We start from the raw sequence: 16437 nt of genomic DNA, 5'->3' as shown, positions 1-16437 counted from the left end.
TTGGAGTTTTATGAAAAAGAATCTCCAAGGGATGGGGGTAGGCCAAGGTTTTGAAAATGGTATAGGTGCAATTTATTCTGAGCAGAAGGCAAAGCTAATTGTGAACAATGTGGTAACGGAAGAGATAGCCATAGAGAAAGGAACACGACAGGGATGTCCTATTTCCCCCCTACTTTTTATACTAGTTCTGGAGGTTTTGTTAAATATGATTAGAAAGGACCAGTTGGTTAAAGGAATTCAGGTCGGAGTGAAAGAGTATAAATTAAGGGCATTTGCAGATGACCTAGTTTTGACTTTGCAACAGCCAATCACTAGTACAAAAAGAGTTTTAGAACTGATCGAGATATTTGGTCAAGTTGCAGGATTTAAGCTGAACAAACAAAAAACTAAAGTATTGGAAAAAAACCTAACAAATGAAGAAAAAGAGACATTCCAGAATGAAACAGGTTTGGAGATAGCAAAAAAAGTGAAGTACCTGGGGGTGAATTTGACATCGAAAAATGTGAATCTTTTTAAAGACAATTATGATAAATGTTGGACAGAAGTTAAGAAAGATTTAGACATATGGTCAAGGCTGAAACTTTCCTTGTTAGGCAGAATTGCTGTTATCAAAATGAATGTATTGCCTAGAATGTTATTTCTGTTTCAGACATTACAAATAATAGACAAGATGGACTGTTTCAAGAGGTGGCAGAAAGACATATCGAAATTTGTTTGGCAGGGCAAAAAGCCAAGAATAAAATTTAAGACATTAACAGATGCGAAAGATAGAGGGGGTTTTGCCCTGCCGGACTTAAGACTCTACTATGAATCAGCAGCGTTTTGCTGGTTGAAAGATTGGCTGCTCCTCGAGAATACAGACATTTTGGACCTTGAAGGATTTGACAACAGATTTGGTTGGCATGCATATATATGGTATGACAAGGTAAAATTGCATAAAGGTTTTAAGAACCATATGGTGAGGAAAGCTCTGTATAATGTTTGGATTAAGTATAAAGACCTGTTTGAAAGTAAAACCCCCAGGTGGTTGTCACCAATGGAAGCAAAAGAGGTGAAAAAATTGAATATGGGTTCTAATTGGCCTAAATATTGTGAAATTATAGAACAAGATGGTGAAAATGTAAAATTGCAGAGTTTTGAGAAACTGAAATTTAAGGTGAGAGATTGGTTACATTATCGACAGATAAATGAAGTATTTAAACAGGACAGAAAGAAAGGCTTCCAGGTGGAGAAGTCAAAATTAGAAACAGAACTGTTAGAACCCAATACTAAAAATTTGTCAAGAATGTACAACTTGCTGTTGAAATGGAATACTCAAGATGAAATGGTGAAATCTAATATGATTAAATGGGCACAGGACATTGGGCATGACATTGAATTTGCAGACTGGGAGCAGTTATGGACCACTGGTGTTAAATTTACGGCATGCAATGCCTTAAAAGAAAACATTATGAAAATGATCTACAGGTGGTACATGACTCCTGCTAAGTTAGCAAAGATCTATCATTTGCCCAATAACAAGTGTTGGAAGTGCAGTGAAACGGAGGGAACCTTCTATCACCTTTGGTGGACCTGCCCGAAGATTAAGGCCTTCTGGGAAATGATCTATAATGAAATAAAAAAAGTTCTGAAGAGAACGTTTGTTAAAAAACCAGAGGCCTTTCTCTTGGGTATGGTGGGCCAAATGGTGCCAAAGAAGGATAGGACTTTTTTTATGTACGCTACCACAGCAGCAAGAATTCTTTTAGCAAAGTATTGGAAGACGCAAGATTTACCCACGTTGGAAGAATGGCAGACGAAGGTGATCGACTATATGGGACTGGCAGAGATGACTGGCAGAATTCGAGACCGGGGGAAAGAGGCGGTGGATGAAGATTGGAACAAATTTAAAGTTTATCTTAAAAACTGTTGTAATTTGGAAAATTAGGGGCTCAGAGTTATAAGAGATAAAGAACTACAGTTGTATTAATAACTAACTGAAGTTAAATACATGAAATATATTTAAGTTATGATCAGAGGGTTGCTGAAAAATCTTGAAACAAGAATGCAGAAAAGGGGTGGTATGGGGAAGTCATGTTTTTGTTTGTTTATGTCTATGTTTTTGTTTTGTTTATTCTTTATTTATGGAAAACTAATAAAAACTTATTATAAAAAAAATAAAAATAAAATTGTCCCTCACCAAATGGCTGTTTAAACAGGCATGGCACCGGAGATTTGTAAATCCTAGACTCCCTGCCAAATCCAGTTTGATATTAAACACACTCTTCTTTTAGGACAAAATGCCGTTCTCCTCATTATCATATCCCAGTAGTACATTTCAATTAAGAAAACCTCCAATAATTTACTGAGGTCCTTTCAACTAATGGTTATATGTTTTGTAATTTTGGAAGCAGAGCTTCCAGGACTTTTAAAACATGTTGTTGGAAAGTATACAATGTTGCAGAAAATGTGTTTCATCACTGATGATATTTGCCTGTGGATTATGGCTACTTGCTGTGATTGCAGATACTTGCTAATAAATTTTGTATATACAAGCCAAAAGAATAGATGCTTTTAAAGGAGGAGGAGGGAGGAGAAGAAGAAGAAGAAGAAGAAGAAGAAGAAGAAGAAGAAGAAGAGGAAGAAGAAGAAGATATGCCACCTATCTGACTGGGTTGCCCCAGCCACTCTGGGCAGCTTCTGACAAATTAAAACATTAAACATTAAAAACAACTATTCCTGCTGCATGGCAAATGACAACTAGCTATTAGGTTCTTCTAAGTTAAGTCCTGGATGAAGCATCCTGTCAAAATGATAGAAAATTATGTAGGGAGCTACAATTCCTTCTGAAGTAAAGGAAGGGAACTTAGATTCATGTAGTTGAAACCCAGTGACTGCTCTCAATATGTGAAATAAACTCTGCTGATATATGTCATGGGCTTGTGGTTAGACCAAATGACTCTCAGGATGCCCTTCAACCCTGCGATTCAAAAGTTACTGCCAAAATTGTCAAGCCAGTTTCTTCTGTTAACTATTATGCATCTCCTTTATTATGCAAGTTAATGGCAACTGGTTGCAAGTAAAACTTAAATAGCGGGGGACACCTCTGGAAGCTATGATGAAAGAAGGCTTGGCTTTCTTCCCCCTCCTCTGCTTGAGGCAATGTCATTGAGGTGATCAGAGGTGCCACCTTCTCTGGAGAATTGAAGGGACCGGACCGTGTGACATCACACGACATCCTGACTTTGTGCATGGGGCCCTCTGAACATTGAGGAGTCCTGGGCCCCCTCAAAAAAAGGGATTGGGGCCTCCCACAGTTGGAGGTGATTAGGTTTACCATGCAGCATGTTGCAGATTTCCCCAGAATGCTGGTATGGTGATGGCACAAGTGTTATCCGCTGAATATCTACTGGACACAATGAAGCTGCAGGAACTGTGCAGAAAAGATGACAGCATTTTTCACGTGCAGCAATGGCTTGAACATAGCAAGAGCCTGCTGGATCGGGCTAATAGTCCATCTAGTCTAGCATGTCTTTGTCCATGGAGTTTTCTTGGCAGGGATACTGGAGTGGCTTGCCAGTTCCTGCTCCAAGTGGATCACATTTGGTCAAAACTCTGGCGTGCTCTGGTCCATGGGGTCACGAAGAGTCAGACACGACTAAACGACTAAACAACAACAACAACAAGTCTAGCATCCTGTTCTCACAGGGGCCACCCAGGATTCTCTGATCCTGTGGTTTCAAGAAAATGGTTTTCAGAAGCATTACGGCCTCCAACCATGGATTCAAGCCAGGCTGCAAAGGAAGCATGCAAAGACTTGGGAGCACACTTAGAGTGCCCTCCCAGGTCTTTCCTTTGAAGTGATGTCAGGTTACAGACAGATGGGAGAGCCCAGGATCTAGCCTGCAAGTCAGGTCCTCTGCCCCACCCTTGTAGTGTATGACTGACACAATCTAGCTTGATGGTGGTAAGGAAGCAGAGGAAGGGAGACCAGTGAGAGTGGATCAGCTAGCAATCTATCTGGGACTGCAAGCAATGGCGGAGGAAGTCTCTCTGGCGCATGGTGCGGGGCACCGAGGGGCGTGGCAAACTGCTCACAGGGGCGGGGCAAACCGTCCGGCGGTGCACGCATGGCACCCATATGGACGGCGCTCGAACGGCGCCCTTACCAACGGCACTCACGTGGTGCCTGTATGGATGGCGCTTGCGCAGCTCCCGTATGGATGGTGCATGTGCGGTGCCCGTACCAATGGTGTGTGCACACCCTCGGCCTCCCTACAGCTGGGGGGGGGGAGGCAGTGGGTGGACAGTGCGGAACCTGCAGGCACCCAAGACCCACTCAGGGTGACACACGGGGCGGCCTGGACCCCCCCCTTCATATGTCCCTGACTGCAAGTGCAGATCGAATGTTACAGAGATATGCGATGGTGCCTACTGGAATCCTCAAAACTAAGCCATGAATGCAATATTCTTTTGTATATGTACAGAGGAAATCTACCAATCAAATCTGTTTCAGAACATGTTTTGCCTTTCTTTCATGGATCGAATCAAACATATAGGAGCAAGTCCCATCAAAATCCAGGAGGATACACACACATCTAATTGGCACAGTGTAAAGCTACATGGATTTCTAATTCGGAGCTATGCTCATGTCCAGGGGCTCCAACCTACGGAAGAGATACTGCGGGTCTCTTATTTATAGAGCTTTGTGTGCACATCAGAGCATTGGAATCTCTAGATCACGTGGGCATGAAACCAGTTCCAAAGGAAACAGCAGGCTTTAAACAGTGCTTAAATCAATGTGTTGAGGCTTAACAAGTTTGCTGATTGGCTGTTAGTTTGTCATCTTCAATTTCCTAGTTTCCAGGAGGGTCCTGAAGGAGGCTGGCTGACACCATCAGGAACAGATTTGAATAAGGTGCAGCACATGGATCACGGCCACTATGTATTTATTTCACTGCAAATGCAGTAAACAAAAAACAACAACCCCTTCCCTATCTCTCAAGTTATGTTTTAAGATGAGTGGTTTCATTTTCTGAACAAGCTTTTAGATAGAAAACATTTCCTAAGTAGCCCATTACAAGCTGCTCCCCCCCCCCCACACTCCCAGACGGAAGGGCAGAGTGCACCTTCAAGGCTTGGATTTTTATGATGTGTTAACTTGGCATTTGCCAAATGTGACTTACTGTTACACTGTGTCTCTAATACAAGTCCATCCTGGCACTCAAGTATTGCTGATGTTTATCAGAGCTATATAGGGCATTTTTATTCTCCTCCCCTCCATTCCATCTCAGCCCAATTAAACAAGAACAAGACGTTGTTTTCTTTCAGTCTCTCGTATGCCTTATCTGGATTTGTGCAAAGCTTAAATGGACATCTCCCCTCCACCTGGCATGCCCTTATAACTCTTTTGGTTTAACTGACTTATGACAGAAATTCTGAATACTCTGGTTTTTCAGACCCAAGCTAAAGGACAGAGGGGGTAGGGGTAGAGAATGAGTCTACCGGAAAACATACCTTGTGGCTAACTCTTTAATTCTGAACCACACGCCAGGAACATATGGTGAAGCTTTTCCCAAGTGGCAAAGCATATGTGACCTCTTCTTCATGTAACCAGCTGTTTTGATCAGCCAGCAGAATCTAGGTTGATAAGAAGACAGAAGAATGTAAGGGACCAGGGTTGCTAGGCAAGTATTTCCCAAGGAAAGGAATTTAGGCAGTGTGATCCCAGCCACTGTTATTTGGAAGGAACCCCCACTGGTTTGAATAGGACTTCCTCTCAAATAAGTGCACATGGGATTGGAATCCTAAACCTGTAGTTATTTCCTTAAAGCAAATCAGTGCCTTAAAGCTGACCAGTTTCAACAAAATCCATGGTACTTCCTTGGAGTGAAGCTCTTATGCATAAGGAGTGAATTAGCCATACTAGGCCTTGCCTTACATGCACAGACATTACAGTGGTACCTTGGTTGTCGAACTTAATCTGTTCCGTGAGTCCATTTGACTCCTGGAACCATTCGAAAACCAAGGCGCGGCTTCTGATTGGCTGCAGGAGCTTCCTGCCCTCAATCGGAAGCTGCGGAAGCAGCGCCGGACGTTCGGCTTCTGAAAAACTCACTTCTGGGTTTGCGGCGTTCAGGAGCCGATTTGTTCGGGAGCCAAGTCGTTCGACAACCAAGGTACTACTGTACTTCATTTTTTGGCATTTGACTAATATATTTGAGGAATATCAAAGTGTGAACTTTACTCTACTGATGCCAAGCCATGTGCCTCATCCCAAGTCTCATCTAATACCTTGCAAAACAGGAAAATTGTAGCAGTCCCTTTGTTCGTTTTGTAATGGCTGGACACCCAGTTAACCTAATAAGTCTGTCAGGCTGATGTTTCCCAGTAATGATGCCCTGTCCAGCCTATTTGGGACTTTAGGCTACCACCCCCTCCCCACAAGCATTGCAATAGGGCTGGAGATTCAGGTGGAAAATATGGATAGTAACTTTACTAGTAGGGTCAAAGGACCTGTTTCCAGGCTACGGTTACATCTGCAACCTCATTCTTTTGCCACCTAAATACAACATTGTTTCCCATCTTCTGAAAAGTTATGTTCAGCAGCCCAGACATGGTGGTGAAAAACATCTTCCTGAGCATACTTATTTCCTCAGAAAGATACAACTGCTGTTCTGGCACACAATTTCAGACAGAGGTAAAAAGAACTTTGGATGCAAGACATGACATATAGATTTGAATTTCATTTGATGTTATTCTTAGTGAAACTTTCTGAGGGCACGTGCATTAATAATAATACATGTAAGTGCTCCAGGCTGAAGCTAATATATGACACTTGGGCAAAAGCCAGGAAGTCTGTGAATACCATATTTGAACGTCAGTGTGTGGGCGGAAGGATGGAATTGCAACATATGGAACCCCATCAGAAAAGAAAACTGTTCCAAGACAGGAACCTAAACCCAATGTTAACATCTGAAGATTTAGTTATGTGGTTATTTGATGCATGTTAATGAATACAGGATCTGATCCTTGGTCTGTTCCATTCTTTCACACCCACCCTCACCCTCCTAATGGTAGTGGTGGAGCTGGGGAGATTGTATTTACAGAATGCCTTTTGAATGCAGCTAGAGGATTGCTTGCAATGCATACAATTTCAAGGCCAGAGGACAGTTTTCCTAGGGAACATATATTTATCTTGTTGTGTCTTTGCACAAGCACCATCCATGACCTTTCATGCCCAGATACCTTAGTACTTTCAGAAGAGCAGCACTCAACATATGGTACCCAAACCCTTCTGTAGTCTTGTATATAATAATGTGTAGCCCTGGTACAATAGTAATGGATATTTATTACTATATAATAATCTGTATCATATATTCCCGGGTCCAACCATATCCTGATGACCTGGAATCTAGCCCACAAAAACCTATGCCACAGCCAGTGTTTTCAAGATACCACATAAACTTTATTGGGAGGCTATAACGTTGTGGTTTTGCAACAAAAGTTGTCAACAAATGCAAACTCTATACACATTGTTGTGAGAATGTGTACACAGATCCATATATTAGTGAGTGGTTTAACAATCAATCCTTCTTTTCTGAGAATTCTGGGAATTGTAGCTCTGTGAGGGGAATAGGTAAAGGTAAAGGGACCCTTGACCGCTAGGTCCAGTTGCAGACGACTCTGGGGTTGTGGCGCACATCTTGCTTTACTGGCCGAGGGAGCTGGCGTACAGCTTCCGGGTCATGTGGACAGCATGACTAAGCCACTTCTAGCGAACCGGAGCAGCGCATGGAAACGCCGTTTACCTTTCCACCAGAGCGGTACCTATTTATCTACTTGCACTTTGACGTGCTTTCAAACTGCTAGGTTGGCAGGAGCAGGGACCAAGCAACAGGAGCTCACCCGGTCGCAGGGATTCGAACCGCTCACCTTCTGATCAGCAAGCCCTAGGCTCTGTTGTTTAACCCACAGTGCTACCCATGTATCTCTTAGCACCCTTAACAAACTACCGTTCCAAATATTCTTTTGAGGAAGCTATGACTGTTTAAAGTAGCATGATACTGCTTTAAATGTACCGTATATTGCATTTCTGACAGTGACAGATTGGTCAATCTCTCCTTTTCCCCTATCAAGTCCAAAATTTTCTTTTTCTTTAAGAATTTGTCTAGGCATAAGATACTGGAGTTAAGGGCAGCACATTTTATCTGCCACCACCACAACTGAGATATTTCAGGAATTACCTTAGACACCACCAAGGCCTGTCAGATTTTGAATTATGATGGCAAGCTCAAATCAAAAGGATGAGGATTTGGCACATATGGTATATTTATTGTCTCTTGGCAGTATCAGGTTCAGTACTCTTTCAGACTGCTTTTAGTGCGCTTTGAGGTGAAAAATTGGGTGTGTGGATGTCAGCTAATTACTGTATGTAAATATGTTGCCCGAAACATCAGGATCACAAAGGTGACAACAGTAAATGCCTGAAAAAAAAACACACACAGAGAGATCCTGTTGTTTAAAGAGGATTAAAGGACCCATTTATTGAATCGGATGGTTTTCTTCCAAGCCTCTGTGTGTGCAGAAAGGCATGCAATGCGTGAATAATTCATCTAGAAATTCTATAGTGAAGTTGTATCAGTTTCCACAGTAAAACCTGGGCTGCAAAGTAGGGAAAATACATCAACATCTGTGACAGGCCCTATGAAGAGACAGTTACAAAGCCTTTCGGGCACCAGGAGCAAAGCAAAATATAATAAATTCACCAAGTGTCAAATTTGTGTCGGCTGAATAATGACGCCATATGGCTGGGTTGCTGTGTCACTGTAGGCCCCCTCTGTTCAAAAAAAAGAAAGAAAAGAAAGCAAAAAGTTATCTGAACTCTGTTCTCCCCTCAATAAAGCAAACAGAAGCCCACCTTTCTAACTCCACAATCTTCTTAACCATAATTATAGCAGATACACAATACCTTCTATGACCGGTGATGGAACGGTGGACAGAAAGTAAGAGGAACTCTCCATGACATGTAGTTCTCGTTTCTGGAAACTTATTTAATACACCTGATTTAGCGCATATCTGAAGTGCAAATGCAAACAGATCCAAAAACAGGCTTGACTGTCGTGACTTCCCTTGAGGGACTCTGGGAACTGTAGTTGATTTTTTAATGAAGGTCGTCAGCCATCTTTATTAGAGATTCCTGTTTCCTTCACAGAACTCCATTCCGCTAGGACTCTTGATTAGAAGCCAGGGCGGACAAATAGGTTTGCAGCGTATTCTACATGCAAACTGGAGACAGGCCTTCAGTGATGGGAGATATCAGAGTTTCACCATAGTGTAAAAACTCATACGGTCAAATAAATAAAAAAATACCCAAGTATGAGCCAGCTCCATGGCTGCTCTAGTTATCAAGGGAGGGATTGTATTGTGCTGTGATTGCCCTTATTGGGATTGGGGAGAAATCTCCATGGTTTCAGCTCAACTTGGATTGGCTTTGATAAGCTTTTGCCTCTGAATGTGGCATTTGGCTCTGCATGTTCACTTGAGCTACTTGCTCTATGAATTTTATTCTTTCATTGTGGCATGCTCTGGTTTCGACTGTATGGCTCGACCTGGGTTTGTATATATATATATTATACACGTGGATAGGCCTCCCTAGGTGGTGTTTGACTGGGCACATTTACCCAGAAATTTATTTTAATGGTGCTTACTTGTAGGTAAGTGGGTATAGGATTGCAGCAGCAATTCCATGAGCCTCACTGAAGTTCTCAAACACATTTATTAAGTGCACTCTTGAAGACAGAGGTAGGAATGCATGAGGAATCTGTTCTTTGCATCTTCTAAGTGACCCCATCTGCACCTCCCAGACTTTACTGTACACATTGTCATGCGGTTATAGATAGATAGATTCTCAGATGAACGTGGAAATGCAATGCAATGGACTTATGAATGGACACATGCAAAGCTTGCACAGACCAGAAATAGTATGATCCATCCATCCCTCAATGTAAGCCACATAACGTGCAAATATTATGTGTTGACATGGTACTAAAGATATCCTTAATCCTTTCTTGAGCTATTTTTGTATGTGTGTGCATGAATTCTGCTAATACAGCAGAAAGTATCACAGCAGTAGTAAATGAAATAGGCATTTCTACAGAACAAATGAACAGTTATTTGATTATTTTGAGTTTACGAAAAAATTGCTTTGCATTATTATTTATTGTTTATCATAATTTTTAAAAGGAAGAGATGAATAAATAGTTAATGCATTTTTTAAATGTCCTGATTGGTGCAGAATAGAGATGGAGGTAGAATGCAGTTAAAATGGATTTATACCCAGAATTCACTGCATCGAGTTTTACCTAAATGGGACTGCCTCTTGCATCAAGCACCCACTTTTGTCTGAGCTGTGTGCAGTGTCCGTTTTTATTTTTAAAAAGAAGTCAAACTACATGCAAAATTATATGAAAAAATAAAAATAATAATTACTATTATTTATTAATTTATATACTGCTTAATTGCCCAGGTAACTTCTAAGGCTTATGAAGCCCTGTTTGATACAATATTTCTGCAACTTAATTTTATTAGTATTAATATGTAAGTATATTTGTATGTATTGTTACAAAAGTTGGGTGTCACCCCACTCTCTGCCAAGCAGTAGCAGAGTTTGTGCTGCTTTGGAGAATTTGAGACATGGCAGAGGCTGTTGTAGCTTTGAGAAATATGATTTATTCACATATCTACACCTTCAGTCTGCATGGAGAGGGTCCAGATCTTAAAGCATAGTCATCTCAAGAGGGGCTTGTTCTCCACAGCAGTGCAGCACTGAAGTCAAAGGCATCTGTCCCAGCTGGTCTTCAGCCAGCCTGCCCAAGATGGATCTCTCTCTTTGTTCCCCCTTCTTCTTCCCAGCACACCTTGCTAAAGCCACTCACTTCCTGTCACCAGTTATCCTGGCCACTTCCCAAATCCCCAGTATCTGTTCACACCTCGGCTGGGGGGAAGGAGAGTTCTTTTGCATTGCCAATGACCCTCAAAGGACCTGTATGGTTTCTTAATGGCTCTAGCTTGGCTAGGTCACTTTGCATAGGCATAGCATTCCTCTGCAGCTTGTATTTCTAACCCTTCACATCCCAAATAAACAAAACCCTACCATTTATTAATTTCTAGGGTTTAGGGCATCCCCCCCCAACTTATAACAGTAAGTTGTTGTTTTGCTTATATACTGGTTACTTTATGAAACCTGGAGTGCATACAATAATGTGTATATGACATAGTGGAACAGGATTTTTAAAAGAGCTTCTCCTTCAAGGATTGAGCTATAAATGAGGGGCAATCAGTGCAGATAAGTTTTCAGAAAATGCCAGCTCTAGTGCAGAAGCAGTAAAAGAGTCCTCTTGCTTTGTGGCAAAAAGCAAACAATGAAAATAAAGACGTGATTTTTGTGGGGTACATGGTGAAGAGATAAACAGGAAAGCAGACACTCTGACTTTATTATCTAGGGAGACTAGCTATGGCACTGGTGAAGTTAAAAGGTACAAACAACAGAAATGGAAACATGAAATAGCACAAGTGTTCTACACCTCTTAGGTTATACTACCACAGGCATCTACTTGTCATCAGATCTTTTATGTACTAATGACAGGTCCATCCATAAAAAACCAGGAGAAAACTGAAACCGCAGCTTTGAAACCGGTCGGAAATGGAAGAGATATAAATGTTTCTGCAAGATGTCAAACTCAGACTTAAAAGAAGCTGGAGGACAGAATGTTATGGCATACGGCATGCTAAGGCAGAAGCAAGGAGGAGAGAAATCGGGGAAGGGACCTGATCTGTACCAATTTTTAAAAGTTAATGATGGGTGAAATCCAACTGCACCCAGCACTGCAGCTGTGAAGCTTCATTCACTCATTCTTTTCAGTAGGCAGGGCCTTATGACAACAGGGAATTTAAAAGCAGGGGGAAATGGTTGTTTTTAAAATGTGGGGAGAAATTTTTGGTACTAGACCTAACAGCAAATTGCCATTAGTTGAAAAGGGAAGCAGAAGTTTCCAGTCTCCTCCTGGCAGCAGCACCAGAGGAGATGAGGAGAATGGGAAGCTCGTGATCCTAAGGCTCATTCACATAATACTAAATCATAGTATTCAGTCTGAACGCAGCTATAGTTTCCAACTCATAACAGTTCCACTTTATTTCATATTAGTCTGATGTCACCCAGTGGCGTAGCGTGGGTTGTCAGCACCCGGGGCAAGGCAAGTAATTTGCGCCCCCTAACCCGTGGATTTGCGCCCCCTAACCTGTGGATTTGCCCTAACCCCAGATGTTGCGCCCGGTGCGGCCGGCCCCCCCTGCACCCCCCACGCTACGCCACTGATGTCACCTAAGTACTGCTTCCAGTTCCAGGCACTTTGATTTAAGAAGGAGTTAGGCACACTAATGGGCTCAAGTGAGGGCAATGGAGATGGCCAGGAATATGAAAATCAAATATTACAATGAAGAGTTGAAGTTATGTTTAGGCTGCAGAAAAGGAGGGGAACATAGTGGTTTTCAACTACCTAAAGGGCTGTCACATAGAAAAGGACAAAATTTATGTTTTTTACTACCTCCAAGAGGTGGATTAGATCTAATGGGCTTAAACTACGGGAGGGTAGATTTCAGCTGAACACCACAAGATATTTGTGATTGTAAGAGCAGTTCGGCATTGGAACCAGTTACACCTGGGAGTGAGTGGGCCCTTCCCTGCTATAAATCTTGAAGCAGAAGTTGGACAGCCATCTGTTGGGGATGCATAAGCACTGAGCAGAGGACTGGACCCAACGGCCCAGAAGGCTCCCTCTATCTCTACAATTTTTTGGATTTCTCTTAATGTTGTTTCATGACCATGCTATAGCAGTGCTCTTCTGATGTGCCTAAGAAGTGCCTGTATGTAGCTCTGGTTACAGATCCTTGTATACAGAAAGTAGATGTCTGTTGGTCTCCAGCCACAAACCTGCCAAACGGATGTTTGATGAGAAGTGAAGATTTTCTTTTTTTTTAAGCTCACCGACGTAGGTGATGAGCATTGACCATGCCAACCATCTTTGGGGAGTGTGTGCATAGCCCCAATCCAGCCATGGTCACCATTGGTGCAGCACTAAACTGCTTCCATTCACAGATTGACCCTCTTGGGGAAGGACATGGATCACAGAACTGGAAGGAAACTCAAAGGTCCTCTAGTCTGAAATTCTACTGATACAGGAAAGCCACTTTTGCAACATCTCTGATAGGTGCCATCCTGTCCCAGCTTAAATACCATTAACAAAGGAGAATCCACCATTTTCTAAGGCAGTTTCTTCTACTGGCAAAAAAAAAATTACCATCAGACTATTGTTCCTTATTGGACTTGGTCCCCTCAGTATGAGACTATATGTCAACAACATGCTAAATTTTGGGGTTCTGCTGTAATGTTCTCTCAGCCTTCACATGGTTTATAGTTTCTTAAAGGGCATTTTCTAGAACCTGCTTAAAACAACACCATTCTACCCACTTATCAATTCATTCATTGCTTCCTTGTCCTATTGTTGCAGAAGTGAGGGAGTATAAGAAAACATCAGCCGCAAACTTCTTCCTGCTCTCTTCTCCTTGAGATTAAGGCATCAAAAGAGCAGCGAGCTCCATTTCAAGGGGAAAGGTCACTTTCACAGATTTGTCTGCCCGTAAATCTCACACTATTTCTATCATTCCCTGGAGAACTAAGTATTCTCCTTTCAAGCAGACTTTCATAATCTATTTGCAGTGTTTTAGCATTTGGAATAGATGGGGTATAGGGACTAACTGCTGCTTTAGCTACAATTGCAGATTTCAGTAATTACAATTCTAGGCAATTGCTGTATCTCAGAGATCCTGTGCCTCAACACTCTACCAGTGGTGGTTTGTGCCGATTGGGGGTGGTAGTGCAAAAGGCAGGAAGACCACCAGTAGGTGGAGACTGAGCCAATGACAGACAAAGCCAACTAATGCTAGTCTCCTCCTCTCTGCTAAGTTCTTCAAGGGACAACACTGAGACTAATGAGATGGAAACGGGCAGTCTGTGCCAGCCCTTGAACTGGTTGCAGGTAAGAAGGCAGGCAGGTGGGGGCTGACTGAGCGCAGACTGTGGTTTGAGGGATGTGTGTGTCAGTGTCCCATCTGCACCAATAGACCAGACTCACTTCACTATATACTGTTATTCCATAGGTTCTTAGGGCTTTCTAATAAGAAACTTTGCTTCCATTTCACCACTCTTAATTATATATTTTATTAAAAGTTCAAATCATGCTTTCCAATTTGGGTATTTATATCTCCTCACACAATTTAATTTAGAGCAACCCTATCTGTCACCCCCCCCCCCAGATATTGTTGGACCACAACACCCATCACCCCTGACCCTTGGCCAAGCTGCCTGGGGCTGATGAGGGTTGGAGACCAACAATGTCTGGCAGTGCCAAGCTGGGTAAGTCTTGCTCAGGGCCCTGTTTTATCAGCTGAGTAGCCCAGAGGATGGTCTAAAGGCACAGGAAGCAGTAATCTGGGTGAATCTCAGCAAGCCTGGATCTGGTCTACTGCCTGGAGGAGAAACCACCCAGGGATCTCTCATATGCTGCCTTGAGTTGTGTGATAGGTGGGATATAGAATGTAATGAATAAATAATAGTTCTCTGTATCCTTAAAAAACAACAACAGCTGTAATGAAGAAGCATAGTGGCTATTCCACCCATGTCTGGAAGCCAAACACTAGGTTTAGGTGTGTGTGTGTTGTGACATTTTGTTAATAGGACAAGGTTCTCAGTGCTTTCTTTTGCCCACCCCTATCTCTATTGCCTCTCTCTCTGTGTGTGTATTGTGAAAGAAAATGAGAGATTAACAGCATAAAGCAGAAATGGATGATGCAATAGTATTTAATTAATTTTGCTAATTTTCTGCATCGCTATAAATGAAATCTAATTAGGCTGCAAGCTGGTCAAAGAAAGGATCTGTCTTTTGTTTATGTTGCTTCACCTAGAGACACTGCTTGTATTATTATGTTTCTATCCTAAAAGACACTGTGAAATACAATCAATATTGGTAAAGCAACCTGTCTCTTTGTTTTATGTCTCCACACAAGCCACCTTTTCTTCCCTTCAGGGCCCCTCTTATGCTTATTTAAACAAGGGGGGTAAATTTAATACAATGCTATTTTATTTTTTAAAGCAACTTTGGCTTCCATCTCAAGCACATCAATTAAAAAGCCCATGTAATCACAGGGAACTACTCATGAGAAAGGGCAGGCTTTAATGTTGTTCGCTGTCACCTTGCCAAGGTAAATTATATATCCCCTTAGCAGCCTTTCATCTCCCATCATAAATCAATCCCACCAGCACTATGATTATTTTTTGTTGCTCTTCTCTGAACTACCTCCAGTTTATCAATACTTTTCTGGTAATGACTTGCCCAGAATTTAGCACCATATTGCAGGTGTAATCAGTTCGCAACTACATCTAAAGACTGGATAAAGTAGCGAGCGTGACTCTTGCATCCCAATGAAATATTGTACTTTCTGTGTTCTCATTGGGCTTCCCAATAGCAGATAGCATGCCAAACCTTTCCCAGGGAAAGTTGAGTCCCATTAGAATAAAAATGAGTTGCTGCTGCACAGGTGGGGGAGAGATGATCTGTACTGTATTCATGTATCACATCTTCATAGACTTGCAAGGTCTCAAAAGCTGTCTGGCTCAAGGCTGTCTGTGCCCGCTTGCTAAAGATAAGCCCATGCAACCCATATCACTCTGCAGAAAAGAAGAGTAGGCAATGACTGAAGCAAGAGATTCAAGTCACAAATTTTCAAGAGAGGGCCAAGAACACAACAGTCAAACATCTCACCGATCAAAATCTCAAGTCATTTTAAGATAAGGTGAAAAGTCTCCATGAACTCAATTATGAAAGTCTCTTTGAGCATCAGGATTCTATCTAATGAGTCATCCCCCCCAAATTCATGCCCTGAGTTGGAAGGAAAATGAGGCTCACTTCAGTCATGTTATTGGCTTGAACTGTGCATCCCTAAGGATATTTACATAGGAAGCGAGTCCCATGGAGATCAGTTTCTGGACTCATTCCAAGATGGACTCATTCCTGAGGATTACACCACCAACAAAATCCATGTCCGAGGGACTTAAACATGCCTAGCTAGCTTTCTCTGAATGCACCTCCGACTCTAATATTGCCCAGCTAAGGATGATTATTTATGAGGAAATGAAACGTTAGTTGATCAAAATCAATTAGTAAGTTGCACAGAACTCAGTGAAAAAGAAATCTCCCCTCCCTTCCCTGCCCGATATTGTTATCCTTCTGGGTAACTCTGTCTTCAACTGTTGACTGCTGTCTCCAAGAAATCCAGGTAGCTTTAAAAGGATCTGTTTAATTACTTGTTTCTTTCTGTGCCTTTTATAGTCTAACATAAGCC

This window comes from Podarcis muralis, chromosome 8 (assembly GCF_964188315.1).
Source record: "Podarcis muralis chromosome 8, rPodMur119.hap1.1, whole genome shotgun sequence".
Classification (NCBI taxonomy): domain Eukaryota; kingdom Metazoa; phylum Chordata; class Lepidosauria; order Squamata; family Lacertidae; genus Podarcis; species Podarcis muralis.
This window is presented reverse-complemented; position numbering follows the sequence as displayed.